Source organism: Malaya genurostris, chromosome 3, assembly GCF_030247185.1.
Source record: "Malaya genurostris strain Urasoe2022 chromosome 3, Malgen_1.1, whole genome shotgun sequence".
Taxonomy (NCBI): domain Eukaryota; kingdom Metazoa; phylum Arthropoda; class Insecta; order Diptera; family Culicidae; genus Malaya; species Malaya genurostris.
Window position 1 is genome coordinate 263,107,345 of NC_080572.1, and position 16,923 is coordinate 263,124,267.

Here is a 16,923-nt window from a genome sequence, read left to right on the forward strand (position 1 = left end):
CCGTCGGCTCGGGTATGAGAAAGGCGTCATGAGTTTTCTTCTTTAATACTCGTTGATTGAAAGGCATCGATTTACCCATCACGCTTGTTGAACTTCAATTTTGAATTATTTGAGGTTATGTTATCATAAATTGATGATCATATTTCCTATGGCATGTAGCAAAAATTATGTTGATACGTTAGATACAACAAGAGTTATTCACAATCAAAAACTCATCATTCTCTCAGAGAGTAGATTTTTAAAAGGTGCCTCATAGTAAAGTAAGTAGTATTCACGACATAATTAACCTAAAACTAAATGTTTTTTTCGATAATAAGAGGTTAAAACTCTATTTTAAACCACCAATTGGTGTAATGATGCCTATCTCATGTTATTCAACATCTTTCACACATTATATCGGGATTTATCGAAACTCTATAAGTTTAAAACGTTTAGGAATATACTAATTGAAACAGTTTTGATTCCAATTAAGGGGAATTTTTAATTTTTTTTCACCGTTAAGAAAAATGAACTCGACGTGTGTTTTGGAGGTGTGACAGCAGAGACGCCAGGTCTAGTATATTTTTTGTATAGTGCAGACTTTTAAAAATCGAATTTTTCACAGACTCGTCAAATTTTACAGACGCCGTTTTTCGCCCGGCCTGGAAGGATTGTTAGTGTCAGTAGTGTCGTAGTACCAACCATGCAATGGTTCTGTACGCTAAGAATCGGTTGCGAATTCTTTCGGAACAGAAGGTCAAATTCCACAAAAAGAATGTAATACAAAGGGCTTTGCCTTTTATTCTAGTTTGTCGCTCTACGTGTAATTGTTCCATATCCCATGGGATCTTCTATATATGGGACAGTTAGACTTGGAACGGCAGTATACCGGCATGAAGTGAGCGTTAAGATACAATTGTATTGATAATGAACATGTGGTGTGGACGAGCCTTCATTTTCGCCTTTCTCCATGGAAAGGTATTAGAATTGCCGGAAAACCGACTTTCGAACGGAGCCTGTGTGTGCACTCTCGAAGATATTTTTACGCGCTCAATTTTCTTAAAGATGTCTGAACCTATTATAACAACCTCTGCTCGTTTGAAAGCTACTGTCGCGCCATTGATCAAATTCAAAGATCAAATGGCTGTGACCTTTGGTTCCGGAGATATGATTGTATAAGTGACGTAACCGAAAAAACACGTTGTTTTTTACCGCTCTAATGTATATAAGGGTGCCAATATTTTGGGAACAACTCTAATTTCGTAAAGCGCTATTGTTCAAAAGTTTAAGCACCTCGAAAAAAGTCCCCATGCAAAATTTGAGCTAAATCGCATATGGGTAAGCGGTGCTACCCGGCGGTTAAGGTTTGAAAATTTTCTATCTTGAAAAATTACCAATATTTTTGATGCCAAAAGTCTTAGAATTGCATGAAACGTCGAGATTTAGTGTATTTTTTTAATCTGAAACTTTCTGGCTACCAAAAAGTGTTCATTCGTGGGAAGCATCGATTTTTTGTTTTCATTGGATGAAAAGTGCTGCAGAGTCGCATGGAATGCTTGTTGAGGTGTATGGTGATCATCATAAGCAACGTGAAAAAGATGGTTTGAACGAATGAGAGATAATGATAATAAGAAAAAAGTCCAAAAGTGTGGAAAATATGTGCCAATGAAGAACAGATAGAAAATCGAAAAAACACTTATGAAATTTTGCTAAAAAAAAACGAAAGAAAACCAGTTTTGCATCGAGTAAAAAGTAACAACTAGCGATGAAAAATGGATTTATTTTTAGAGTTCTGAAATCCAAAACCAGATCTATTCAGTAAAAATACTCTGTGTTTGAAAGGATCTGAATGGTGTGGTGTATTATGAGCTTCTAAAATCTGATGAAACTTTCAAGGGGTAGGGTAGGGTGTAATACTTTTGAAAATTCATTCATTCTTATTTTGTAGTTTTCAATAATATTTTATCATATTTTCAAGTCTATCAGAACAATAGTCTTGGACCTTTATCTCATATTGCGAAAACAGCAAGAGCTCGGCGCACTGGTTCTGCTTCGATTGACTTAAAAATTTGACGAAACATTCTTGGATTGTTTTTTTATTATAAACTTCAAAGAAAAACTATGATGTTACGAAAGTGTTAGACTCTACGCGCCCCCTAGAAAAATAAATGGTTAGTTTCGATTTTATAGACAATAAACTTTGAACGCGAAAATACTCCTTCAACGGTCTGTTTCTCAATATTTTTCCAAGAAGAAATTACAAAATACTTTTCGAATGATGTTTTGTGTTATGCAAAACATATAAATGTATTCTGTTGAACGATAGTTCTAAAAAAATCGTCAAAATGATGTTTTTTCATCCGTTAAACCCTACCCCCTTAATACTAATTGCTATAAAAAAAAACGTTTAGAATTTCCATTACGACTTAATTGCATATGGCAGATTCCTTTGTTTATTTTCTCTATCATTTATTACGAAATATTCCTGTATTTTTCGATAATTTGTTCAGTACATATTGAACGATAATAGTTACCGTTACACGCACCATGATAACCAGACTTGGCCCCTTTTGACTACCATTTGTTTTTATCGATGGGCCTCGCATTGGCTGAGCAGCACTTTGATTTCTATGAAGAAATCGAAAACTAGATGTCTAATTGGTTTGATTCAAAATATGTGCATTTCCATTGGTGTCATCTCGAAATTATTTATCTTTAAAAAAAAATTGACTCTCCAGTCATGAGATTTCCACATAATGAGTTTATGTTGTGTAGAAAACTCCAGCAAACTAAGTATGTACAGTAGTGATGACACCACTAATCGTTTTACCCCAATTCTTTTCATAAGTCATATCTTTAGTCAAACTTTCTTCCGCATTCCGAATGAAAACTGATAGTCTGCAAACAAAAACATTAAATGCAAACTTGTAAAGATTACATTTCCGGAAAGGCACGTTGAAACTTATTGTAACTCAGTATGATGAGCTATGAATTTATAACATTATTTGAACTTCATTGGCACCATCATAGCCCGACTTGTTTTGTGGTATCTATCATGTGACCATTATGTAACATATGTTTTATTTTATAATTTTATAAATAAGTTTTCGTTGCTTCTTGAGTTTGAACCCATCAAATGTTTGTCAAATCGGATACCATGTTATAAGCTTGATTACAAAAATTTGGCGTTTGATCGGATTTTAGTTTAGTAATATTTGAATTTTTATACCTTAGGAGTGTATCGATTTCTAAGTAAAAACATATTCTAGTCAGTTTGCTGAAAAATGAGATAAAAACTTTTGTTGATGTTGTAAACTATAAACTTACACAAGTGTTATTACCATAACATTTAGAAAACCAAACGAAAAATCTGCAATCAATTTCAAATCCTGATATAATCCAATTACGTATTTCTAAATCAGTCTTACCGGTTCCGATAGACCGCAGTTGGTACTGCAAAATAAAAAATCAATATCCAATAAATTAGTTGATGTGTGCAATCTAAAACCCGATTGCAATGACCCGATTTAGCTCCGGTGGCTCATTACATTCTGGTAACTAGCTGGGTAGTGGGTGGATGGCTGGCCGATGGTACTGAAAGGAAGCGAGGGAATTTGAAAGGATTGCCTGCCCTACCACAAGCTTTGAGTTCGGCGAGGATGTTCGATACGCGATACCGCCAGTAATCAATTAGTTTGTGCTCTACCAACAGCGCTGTAGTTGCGTGCATCGGCGGGGTGTGAAATGCGAATGTGCAAATGTGATGTGAACTTTGGCCTATATTTCATTATCTCTTTAGTGCACGTGTCCGGTTGTAAGTTGATTTATGATTTTTTTCGATTGTGTTATGAAAGCGCTAGATTTGAATGTTGTAATTATTTTTGTTGTTGGTTCAGTTCTGAAAAAAATGGGTTTGCAGTTTATGAGAGTTATTGAAAGCATTGACGTTTTAAAAATGGAAAATAGTTTCAAAATCTTTTAAGTTTTGAAGTTTGAATTAATTGAGTTTTGTAACTAAGTGAGAAGAAAAATCAGGAAAATAAATATCAAAAAGTACTTACGGACAAAAGAGAAAGACTTCGATATAACCGATTATATACCATCGACACATTTGATTGACATTAGTTAGAAATAGTTGATAGTCTTATTTGAAAGCTCAACCTACACTCCGGACCTCCAGTGCGTTGCCAATTGGATATGCTTTTCATAACTGTTCAACTTAAACATTTTCATTCTACAGCAGCATTCGATAACCGATTTATTATATACTCTATCGTTTCGTGATTCAAAATAACGAGAGAATCGAATGCGATACGTTATACATCTGTTCGTGAATAAATTATTGAGGTTAGGAAAAAATCCTTCTAGCCATCCATATTTCCAAGTGCTGCACGCTGGTTGGCAAACTATACCATTAAATTAGCAATGGAAAAGAATTGTATCAGAACTATATCTCTTATTGATACATGTTAGAAACTTTACATACTATCGAGACCAGATTTATTCCAGAAGTTTTTTTAAATTGCATATTGTTATAAACTTGTTATTACTTACTAATCGGGACGTGGCGAATTCAAACTTCTAAATGAACTAATAGATAAATTTTAATATTATGAACTATACAGTTGTTCTATTCAATTACGTACATAGATTAACTTTTTTTTTCTGTTTTCAGGTAACTATCAGAAGACGCTGGAACAAAAACTATATACAAAAACAACAGTAACAGTATGTATATTCCAATGCACAAAAAATTCAGATTCAAATGAAAGGTAGTTCGGTCTTATAGATTTATATTAAGTTTTGTCGGAATCCAAGTTCCGGTTACAGAGTTATGGATTCGCACGGGCTTAAGATTGTTTGGTAACCGCAGTCACATTCGTCACGTCACATTTATGTTTGATTCCAGATTTTGGAAATTAAAGAACCTAAAGAATTCTCCAACTGGATCAAAACTTCGAGTCCGGTTCCTATGAGTGTTATAGACTATAAAGTCGTCGTGTTGTGCATCAAACTTTGACTGATTTGCTTCCGACAAGGAAGCATATCAATAGTATCTTCCCTAAAATTTACGTAACTCACGTGGATTGCTGAATAAAATATGAACCAATCAGCATTGAAGATCGTTCGTATGTTGCTAGTGCTTTGATTGTGAGGATTATCTAAGGTTGTCAAACACACTCCTCATTTTGAAGACTTGTGTATGCGGGAGAGTAGTATTGTAGTAGTTTACTGTTTGATTTTGGCATTTGCTCTTCAGTTGTGTAAATGACATCGAAACAAGAGTAGCAACTCGTTAAAATTTTGCTTGCGCATTGCGAAAATTCTACCTACTTACAAGCCAAAATGCCGGAATTGTTGATTGTGACGAAATTAATTATCACAAGCGTAGTAAAAGTGTCAGAAAACGTTTATCGACAGTCAGGAATACCGGTTTGGGAAAAAAATCGTCCGCAAGATCTTACAAAAACGTAGAAAAGATTGGATCGCAAGCAAGCGTGGATTGTTGTCTACAATCGGACTGTCGATTCACAAGAAAGTGATGACTACAAATCGTGATAATAAGAAAAAAAAGTGGGTTATTGTACGAAGCAAAACAAGTACAAGTCAGAGTCGCCGAATGGCCACTAACAGTGGAACATGGTTCAGTGTATTAAAGAACCCAAAGAATGGACCGGGTCACGGAGGGTTCCGACAAAGTTTGATTGCGTGATACAGGATGATGAAAGGACTATTTCAAATAGCTACTGAAATGGGAATTACATACGTCAACTAAAAGAAGAGAAAAAGAGTCAGAGATTTTCAAATTCATTAAGTTGTCAAAGTTCGCAAAAATGTCTTATATAGCACGACATCTGGCTCTACGATTTGAAGTACGACATTCACATCGTGGCTGGGACTATCAACAAGGAAGTTCATGTGCAGGAATACCTGAAAAAACGTGTTTTCTTTCCTGAAGCAAAACTATTGCCTCGTTCTAATTTAGCTGGATGTGGCATCTTGTCATTGTGAAATAAAGGCCGTGAGATTCCGAAAACAACGTCTTAAGGTGCCCAAGGCCAGAAAACCCTGAACTGAAAAAGACTTAAATAACAGTTGTCAGTGAGTCACATGCAATCCAACTTTATCCAACTCGGAGAGAGAGAGAGAGAGAGAGAGAGAGAGAGAGAGAGAGAGAGAGATCGTGAAGACAATCAAGTCACTGAGTATTTTCTAAACAAATTTCTGATGTGAGTATCGAAAAATGACACTCGAAAGTGTTTCATAAGCTATGATATCGACTTCCGGCCAGCGGTTATTCTTCGAAATTCTTCTGGATATAACTATTTACGAGGCGGATTTCAAAAATAGACGCTAGTAGTTCATGTTTGAAGGAGTTTAAGTCTCTTTATCGGTAGTCTTTTTTTGTTTGAAAATTACACGAAAAACCCGATCAAAAGTTCCCGAAAAGGAATACACGCAAATAAAATAACTGAAATTCATTAATTAATAAGATTCGGTATATGATAGTTTGCGATAACATCTGGACACCCCTAATTATGTATATCTCTGAAAATACTTTATCAACGCGTGAAATATCTCGCAGATTAATGAACGTATGTCTATCCATTGTCTAACATTAATTTTTGATGATACTACATGCTTTTATATTGAAGATGGCGTCGAAAGAAGAGCAAATGTGTGTGGTCACAATGAAAATCTGTATCGGTCAGTAAGAAAACTTGCAAAATAGCTTGATTTTTCTGCAAGTACTGTCCAAAACGTTCAGCTTCCCGGAATTTTCTTCTGCCATGAAACGAAACGGCGTAAAGAAGCGAAGGTCGAAGAAATGGATCAAGTTTCCCAAAAAATATTTGGTTTGTCTGGAAATATGCAAGCAAGATTAGGCTTCATCACTACCGGAACTGTAAACAAAGAAATAAACCGTAAAGAATGCCTAAAAAGGGACTGTTACTATTCCTACGCAGTCATGATGCTCATACGAAATTCTGGCCTGATTTGGCATCTTATCACTACGCCATAAATATTTTGGAAGCGAATGGAGTCCATGTTGTATCGAAAGAAAAGAATCCACCTAACTGCCCGGAGTTGCGACCCATCGAGCGGTATTGGCCTCTCGTGAAGAGAGAACTCTCTCATTATAAATAGTAAGCTACTAAAATCGACGACAAAAGCAGTTACATCAGTTGCAGAGAAGTCTGCAGAGGCCCGAATAGCTGGAGTGAACTGAAAAGTTTTCAGTTTCTTCATGCTACCTAGTTAAGTAATTGCATCTTGGACTAAAGTAAATTTGTTTTATTCAAAATTCAATCTTTCGCGAACAAGTCTGATGTAATTATGTCCTATGTCATTTGAAAAAATGGAGCCAGTATCAGAAGTCTTGAACTTAGACCATCGTTTTCTAACATCTATTTTCCAGTCGGTTTCGAAAATATGATTTCAAGCCAAATAATATTTATTATCTAAAGAATCGGATTTTTAAAACGGCTTCGAAGTAATCTTCTTGGCCTTTATAATGACTATCTATTTTCAAAACAATAAATATGACCTTCAAATGTTATTTCCCGAATACTCATTTTGAAACAATTTTCAAAACATATCGATAAACCAAAAGTCACCGTCTTGGTTTTAAACGACATACCAGCATCTTCCGAAGTCTTATAACTGAAGTCGTTTCGAAAGTACTCATTTTGTGACTATTTGAAATGAAATGAGGATAGACCGGATGTTGCCATCATGGATTTCCCAACGACTCCAAACGTCGTTTTCTGGAGTCTAATTGACAAACATGTTTCGAAAATACTCATTGTGTAAGAGTTTACAAGAAATTGCTTTGAAAGAAATTTAATTCCATTTCATTTCCCCAAATAATTTTTTTTCGTAATTTAACGAAATACTGCTAATTGCAGCCTTCATCAGTATATCAGTTCTAAGACAGTCGATAGCTAACTTTTCTTAATATTGTATTTTTTTCAGTAATATATTTAATGAAGCACACTGCCTCCGCTCTAATATGCCGAGGGTATTTTTTAACTGTACTTAAGACTAGAATAATTTCAATAATTATGTTTTTTTGTTTTGGTTCATATAGTCGTATGCTGATAACCAGAATTTGCTATTAGATGAGGATTGTCCATTTGACGTGGGTATTCATCGATGATGGCTACTTAGACCCGCATGTTGGTCATCGACTGGAGCGGCTTTCCGCGGGCGATGATGATGATGTTGCCGAAGAGAATAAAAGAAACATAGAAAAGTAAATCTTTATAATCTAGTAACTTATTAGTGTCCCCTAGAAAAAAAAATCAATTTGTCTACCCACATTTTACTTTTTGAAAAATTACTTGCAAAGACCCTAAAAATTATGATTTCAAGTTACATAAGATTAAAACTTTTTACGCTCACTAGCGCCGCTTGGGAGATATTACAAGAACCTTTTGTCAATCATCTAATAGGTCTTGGAACCCTAGAACACTTTATCGAAGAAACCATCTTAATTAGTCATCATGATCCTGAGTTACAGGAACTTCAAAAACTGGATTGCACACTAGCGCCACCAAGTGAGGGAATTTTCAACTACTGTTTACACTATTTGAATTGTTTTGAGCTCCAACATATTCTTTCCGAAAACTTCGGCGTTATATATCATTATCATTTTTTAGAGATATAGCATAATATATTTTCTATCGTTAACTTGCGAGCCCACTAGCACCTTTCGGTGGGTGCTGTACAGTTTGAAAGGAATCTGTAGAATTCCATTGAATCATCTGTAACAAAAGGTATCCATAAGAAATTTCCTGTGCGATTTGAAAATTATATGGCTAGAAAATCAACCACAGAATCACATATATGCGAGCAGGTGCTAAATAGTTCATATAAATTTATACAGTCGTACTAGTTAGCAGTTTGAAAGCAATAATTGAAAATTACGGTCTAAACATGTAAATTTCCATGTTGACTGGCAAAAAAATGAGTTTTATCTATTTTTAAGTTTACGCTGCATACTATTTTATTGAAAACAAAGTTAATATAAATAAGTACATAAACTTTCGGAAATTTATGTTACATTTGATGGAAAATTATGTCTAGGACAGATTTCAGTCTTCGCTGTTTAAGTTAGCATTGAAATTCCGTTACATTTAATTTGCAGATATTTTTACTGTGTGACTTGTTATTGATCAAGTAGATTTTGACATTCCGAACAACTTTCAAACAATACAAATCGCTCTAAATCTTTTTCTCTCAGAATAATAGCCTTATTTTAATATTTATTATTAATATTCAAGCACACTAACTCCATCTGATAGAGTGATCCCGAATAAATGGTTTCAACAAACTTGTTCAAAGTCCGCATTCTTCCGAATGCTATGTATTTAATCCCAAATAATCGATTGTGAAAAAAAACCGTCGATTTATTTATCTGAACAGGAAGATAAAACTGCAGTGAAAAGAACGTAGATGTAAACATTTTATCTATTTGGAAAAATCAGTACTATGAAGCGTAAACATTAAACATTGGCCAATTTGCACTTGATTACACCGTCGCTATATTTATCCTGATTGACCTTGCCGCGCCTCTACGTACGCCGTTAGAGATTATATTTTAGTTGTAGTCGACCAAAAATAACTTTTTTAGGTGTTCCAAATAGCTCCCGTTTCGTTCGATTGATTTAAGTCTACTACATATTCAACAGGCAGTCATTCGGTTTCAGTAAAAAAAACCCGCAGAGTCGCGAACATTCCATTTGTGCATTCTTTCAAGACAAAGTACTGCCCGACACCCGAAGAGAAACGCGTGGAACGGAGCGTTTATTGCGACCAAAATCAAGGTCATAACGTTCGAGGTTGAAGCCGTTTATTTTTTCCTAGCTGACAAAGTTAGATGGGTTCTTATTTCGGTCGACTGGCTGGCTAATTTTACAATGGCTTTGGCCAGTTTGTTTTCCGGATGAAAACTTGGTAGAAAAATCCTATCAGTATGTGTTCAAATGATTTTGTACGAAACAAAAAATGTTCAAACGCATTTTTGGAATAAGCTTTCTGTTCAGTAGTTCTATTTTTTATGACAACCACAACTTCAACAAGTTCCCAAATCTCCGATAACCCTTGGTGTTTTAACATTTTGCATACGGGCGGGCGTAGGTCAAACTAGGATCCCTTGATTACACCCAAATTCACAAGTGCTCAGTCGTTGCTGCATCAGAGGGCGAAGAGCATGATAAATGAAAATATCATTAGTCTGTATTTAGGATGGCAAGACATCATTAGCAGTGTCAACTTGTGCTGATCTCAGCAAAGCACGCCACGAAAAATTCGTCCATGAAAACATTCAACAAGTACATTGTACACTACGAAGAGAATCGACCAAGTCGAAGGCCAACCACGTCCACCGGAACGGAATGGTCCTCACGGGAAGCTTTCTTCTTGTGCAAACTGGAAGTAGCTTTTCAAGTATTATGCATGAAGATGCTAGTCGAACAGTGGCTTCCAGCACACCCCTGGAAGCTTGATAGCACTGCGAGTGTAGCTGCTTGAGATGATGCTGATGTCGATGCCGATGCCGGTGATTGCTGATGAAAGTGAGACTTTGTGGTTCAAGTGCTACACCACCACCTGGCTCCAGAGCAACCAACTATCGGTTCCGGATATCGAAAGAAAGTTACTCACTGCTTGAGTTGCCTTGTGTTTTAGCTAGTGTTTCCACTTGACAAGAAATTGACCTTCGGAATTGAAATTCCGGTTGAGTTAGCTGAGTAAATTTGTTGATTCGTTTTATTGTGAATGCTGCAATTTGTTCCTGTTATTGTAGGTCGATCAAAGCTACCTAAGACATTCGAGCACCTAATATTCAATACAACTTCGGTTTCATTTTCATCCAAACGCATGAGTCACCCGAACCAGGGTCTAGAAAAAATGTCTGGTTCGTGCAAAGATTTTCATTTTCTATCGGGCTTCGGGTCGGGTTCGTGCTTGGAAAAAAAATCTGGTTCGGATCGGGTAGGGTTGCATTTTGAGCATGTGCATACCCGCCAATCTCTAGTGGTTAGATTTAGAAATCGTGAAGTCGCCGGCTAAATCGAGCGTTCTCAAACGTTTTCGTGAACGACATACTATCAATTATACCATGCATCCTAGTGGAACTCGAAAATCGTGAGCTGCAGTTGAAGGTATTTAGGATGAACCCTGGACTGGTGGATTGTGATATCGCCAAAAATCCAATGCCATTCAAAGCATTGCACGGTGGAAAAAAATAGACCAAAAACGCGACGATTTTCTTGGAGGCATGATACAGCCGACCAAAAAGCACTTTTTTGGTGCAAAATGGTCAGTAAAATCGATTCCACGTATTTAGAAGCACCACGCGAAACGCTATCATGTTCACTTACCCAAAGTTCCCCTTTTTATACTGTATCGTATTCAATGCAGAAGAGCGAATTGAGTGTTTTTGATGTAAAAAGGTCTAAAAAATCGATTTCATATAATTTTAATGACAGCAGCAAACTCGTTGTACCGTTTTACCCCATTTCGTTTCCAACAGTAGAATCAATATGATCTATCAATACTGGTTCATATTACGAACAAAAAATCGGTGATCCAATGGAACACAATGGAAATGAAAGTACTAGCCTGTTTAACCCGGTTTACCCCATTTTATATCAAAAGTCGTATTTCTGGTTAAACTTTCTTTCGCATATCGGAAGCAGGCTGATTGCGGTTCATTGGGGGGTAAATTGGGGGTAAAACGGTATAACAAGATTCGTGCGGTCATTTAATCGATTTGTAATTTTATTATTAGGTCTTTCTATATTAATCGATATTCATCAACCCCAATCAGCCTTATCTCGGTATGCGACATACAAGTTTAACCAAAAATACAACTTAAGACATAAATTGGGGACATGCTGAAACAAAGCGAATGTTTAAAAGTTCCAGTGAAAATTATCGTAAATTAAACGCGGGGTTGTACAAAGCCTACGTTATGCGGATTCAAACTGATCTTCGTCGGAATCCTAAATATTTCTGGACTTTTGTAAACACGAAACGCAAGTGCTCATCGATTCCTTCAAAAGTTTGTCTCGATGGTGTTGAATCCATGTCAACCTTGGACTCATGTGATCTGTTTGCAAAGTTCTTTGCTTCTGTGTTTGCTGAAAATACTGCCTCCGGTATCAAAGCGGAGACCGCCGCGGCGGATGTTCCTGAGAATATAGCGCACATTGACACATTTTTGATTACTCCCGTTATGATTGTTGCCGCAGCGAAAAAATTAAAACGATCGTTTTCGTCCGGACCAGATGGTATTCCTTCTGTGGTGTATAGTCATTGTGCTTCTGTTTTAGCTGATCCTTTGTGCACTATATTTAACAAATCATTTGAGCAAGGAATCATTTTTCCGGTGACTGGGTAGCAGTCTTTCATGTTTCCTGTATACAAGAGCGGTGATCGTATTGACGTAGGGAATTACAGAGGCATAACGAATTTATCTGCTGCATCTAAGCTATTTGAAATAATTGTGAGCACTGAGGTACTTTTTCGTACAAAAAATTACATCTCCTCTGATCAGCATGGATTTATGCCAGGTCGTTCGGTCAGCACGAATCTCTTAGATTTCACTACCAGTTGTATCTCGAGTTTGGAGAAGAGAGTACAAGTTGATGCAGTATACACTGACCTTAAAGCAGCTTTCGACCGAATTGACCACCGAATATTTTTGTGCAAGATTTCGCGGCTGGGTGCAACACAAAAGTTTATTGAATGGCTTTGCTCTTACTTATGTGGTAGAGTTTTGCGAATAAAGCTAGACTCCTGTGTATCATCTCCGTTTTCAAATCTATCTGGAGTTCCTCAAGGCTGTAATATGAGTCCACTTTTGTTTTTGCTGTTCTTCAATGATACTGTTTCACTGCTCGGTGTTGGTTGCAGATTAGTATATGCCGATGATTTGAAATTGTATCTTGAAGTTCGTTCTATCGACGACTGCATCCGGCTTCAAAATCTTCTTGATACATTCGTCGCCTGGTGTCGTAGAAACTGGCTTATTGTCAGCATTGCAAAATGCCAGGTCATAACGTTCCACCGAATACTGAATCCAATTCGATTCGACTATGAAATTGATGGCAAAAGCTCCAGAGAGTTGATCATGTTAATGATCTTGGTGTTTTGTTAGATGCTAAGCTTACCTTCAATCTACATCGTTCATCTACAATTTCAAAGGCAACACGGCAATTAGGTTTCATTGCGAAGATCGGGCGGGACTTCAAAGATCCGCATTGCTTGAAAGCGTTGTATTGCTCCTTGGTTCGTCCTATACTGGAAAATGCTAACCTAATTTGGAATCCGTATCAGCTGGTTTGGAACTAACGGATTGAACGCGTACAGAAAAGATTTGTTCGTCTCTAAAAAATCTTCCTTGGAGGAATACGCTTGAGCTTCCACCGTATCCCGATCGCTGTCGACTGATCGGACTCGACTCATTAGAAAGACGCAGAAAAATTCAGCAAGCTGTTTTCGCGGCAAAACTGATTAACGGTGATATCGACTCTTCGAAGATTCTGTCTCTACTTGATTTCCGTGCTTCACAACGATCGCTGCGCTCCACCAGTTTACTGCAACTAACAAATTTTCGCAGAAAATACTACGTTCTACAATTTTATGACTTGACTGATACATATTCATTAAGACCATTTTATTGTCAGATGAATTTTATAATTATAAATAAATAAATAAATAAATAAAGACGGTTAAACGGGCTAGTACTCTCATTCCCATGATGTGTACCTGGAGCACTGAAGTTTTCTACGTAATATGGACCAATATTTTTAGGTCATATTGGACCTGCTTCGAGATTGAAAATCTGAATTCAACATAAAATTATATTCGTAGGAAAATTGGAATAAAAAGATGTAGTACGAAGCATACGATCATGGAAACTATCTGGTAACTCCTTTTTGAGGTTATATGCGAAACATAGAACTGTCTTGTTTAACCATAATTGGTCCAAACATCGATCAGTAGAACTTTTTTTTCTGTAAATTCATAGAAGAAGATGACTTGGGGTAAAACAGTTATTTACGGTCAATCTTATTAAAAACAATCCTTTTATCGAACTTATGAACATGTCAGGAGTACCTTCCGATTGGTCAAATTCTTTTTTTTTTTCAGAGTTTCACTGTTAGTCTTCGAAGTAAAGTTAGAAAAAAAATTGGAGCAAAACGGACATGAATTTTGCGGATCTTCTAACTATCACCAATCGATTCTACGGTATTTTTTGCATAATAAATACCAACTTTAAAAACATTTGCTTAGGTTTTCATTAAATTATTGAGTAAAGTCACGTTTTTGATCGGTTTATCCCCACTGTGCATTGTCAGAAGGAAATCCTTCGTCGGTGAGAAAGATTTCGCCTTTTTTGAACCAGTAAAGACTGTCCCAGAAAGTATAGAAGCAACCAAAAACCGCTGCCATTTCGCAATGGTTCAGAATCTGTCAATTTTTATGGCTGCGTCCTTTAACCACTTGTGCAATTGTTCATTCGTTTACATTAGTTTGTTTCGAAATGCGTGGACTTTCCGCAGAACAACGTCGAAAAATTGTGTACAAATGGTGCACAGAACGCGGACTGTCACTGAGAAAGATAGCAAAAATGGAAGGAGTAAGTGAAAAAGCCGTGCGAAATGCAATCAGGAAGTTCGGTGAGGATAACACCTTTGAGGATAAACCGAAAACGGGTCGGAAAAAGGTCCTGCTAACCCTCAGTTGGATAAACGTATACTGAAGGTGTTCGAGCAAACGAAGGAGGTTTCAGTTCGGGATGTGGCCAAAAAAGTGGGCACTTGGAAGTCAAATGTTCTTCGTGCTAAAGAACGTTTAAATCTTCGAACCTATATAAAGCAGAAACACCGATCAGTAGAACTTCTTTTTCTGTAAATTCATAGAAGAAGATGACTTGGGGTAAAACAGTTATTTACGTTCCATCTGATTAAAAACAATCCACTTATCGAACTTATGAACATGTCAGGAATACCTTCCGATTGGTCAAATTCTTTTTTTTTCAGACTTTCTCAGTTAGTCTTCGAAGTAAAGTTAGAAAAAAAAAAATTGGAGCAAAACGGACATGATAGTGCATCATGTCAACAAGAAGCATCGATCAGGCCGAGGGTTCGAAAGCTGTACAATACGATTCTTGCTGGAAATTTGAACTACATAATCATGGACGACGAAACCTACGTGAAACTCGATTACAAATCCTTGCTAGGACTACAATATTATACGGTGCGAGAAGGGCAAGTGTTAAACCAGTCCGAGACATCGATAGAAGTCGAAAAATTTGGTAAGAAAGCTATGGTCTGGCAAGCAATTTGTAGCTGCGCTAAGAATTCGAAACCCTTCATCACCACTGCTTCAATGAACAGCGAAAAATACATCAAGGAATGTTTACAAAAACGACCTCTACCCATGATTGGAAGCCACAAGGATCCTATTGTCTTCTGGCAAGATCTTACTTCTTGCCACTACTCGAAATCAACGGTAGAATGGTATACTACCAAAAATGTCACTTTCGTCCCAAAAGACATGAATCCACCAAACTACCCACAACTTCGACCAATTGAGGAATTTTGGGCATTAACGAAGGCACATCTTAGGAAACATGTCTCGGAAGCCGAAGCCATTCAACAGTTCGAAAAAGATTGAAAAAAAGTGTCGCCAAGAAGTCTGTACGGAATTTAATGAGGAACGTTCGCAAGAAGGTGCGCCAGCTAGTCTACAATGGTTAAGTAGCAAATATTGGGAAAAATATTCAGTATATCGAATAAAATTAGAATATCTAACACTTGTGAATTGTTTACAGCGAAATCAAAGTGCGTCCATACTTCCTAGGACAGTCTTTATGAATCACGTATTTCCCTTGTCTATGGTATGCAAAGTGGTACACAATTTCGACAATTTCTAATCTCAAATATTCCCATAGTCAGTATTCGAGTCATAGAATCGAGCATCGACATCGTTGACTACATAATCAGCATTTTTGTTGTTCTGTTTCCATAAATTCACTATCTCTGAATTGCTAATGTTTATGTTGAACATCATCCCTAACGCCCCTTAACTGGCTAATCGCATAGTGCGCGTCTAGCGTGCATCTTTTCATCATGCTGCGCTACCGCCGCGATCATCCAATGGGTAAATTTCCGTTGCCGATTTCCGTGGGAGAATCGATTATCTGATGTTCGGAAGGTTCGAACTAAGCGGAAGAAACCAATTTACCGATACCGCATCACCGTTTGGACTAATGAGCCATAGCTGAAAGCTTTAAGCTGAACTTTGAAATGAAAGTGTTGTCGCTAATTGTCACTTTTTACTTAACTTCGTCCGTGTTTCGTTTTGATTGAACGATTTTAAACGAATGGAATTCCACTTCGTTTTGGTGGATGTGATTTTCGTTGTCGGAAGTAAATTGTGCATTCGATATTTTATAACTCCCACCATTCGACCTTGGCATTGCGCTTCACATACTTCGCGTAGCATAAATAAATCAAAGTGACTATCTTTCTCGTGGATGGGGGAGTTATTCATTGTGGAATTATTTTTCAAGGTCGTAAATGCGCTTCCGGATGTTAAAGGATGACGACAAACATTTACCCAGGGTACAATGGCGAGAGGGCGAAAGGCAGCATCATGAGTTTTGTTGAAACTTTTGACAGTTTTGAGCTGCTTAGAGACAACTTGTCATGAGTTATTATCCGAGCAGATAAATCATAAACGTTGCATTCTGCCGATGTAGTAACAATGAAGGATTTATAGTTTATGTGCCAGTTTATGGAAATGCGAAAACTCGGAGTCTAATTTTTATATGCGACACAGTAGAAACTATATTTTGACATAATGTTACATTGAATTTCTAAATGTTTTTTAACACATCCATATTAAGTTGGTTTTCCAATCGAT

At 36.9% G+C, this 16,923-nt stretch overlaps 1 protein-coding gene across 12 annotated transcripts in view; it reads left to right on the forward strand.

The window, feature by feature from the left end:
* The window catches only part of LOC131439510 (supervillin), a 645,906-nt gene that overhangs the window by 369,582 nt on the left and 259,401 nt on the right, over positions 1–16,923 (forward strand). The window contains exon 1 of one of the 12 annotated variants that reach the window (XM_058610631.1): positions 4,661–4,707. The exons of the other annotated variants lie outside the window; for them this stretch is intronic. The gene's annotated coding sequence lies outside the window, so the exon portion shown is untranslated. Of the gene's footprint in view, positions 1–4,660; positions 4,708–16,923 lie in introns of those variants that run through there. 12 annotated transcript variants of the gene reach the window in all.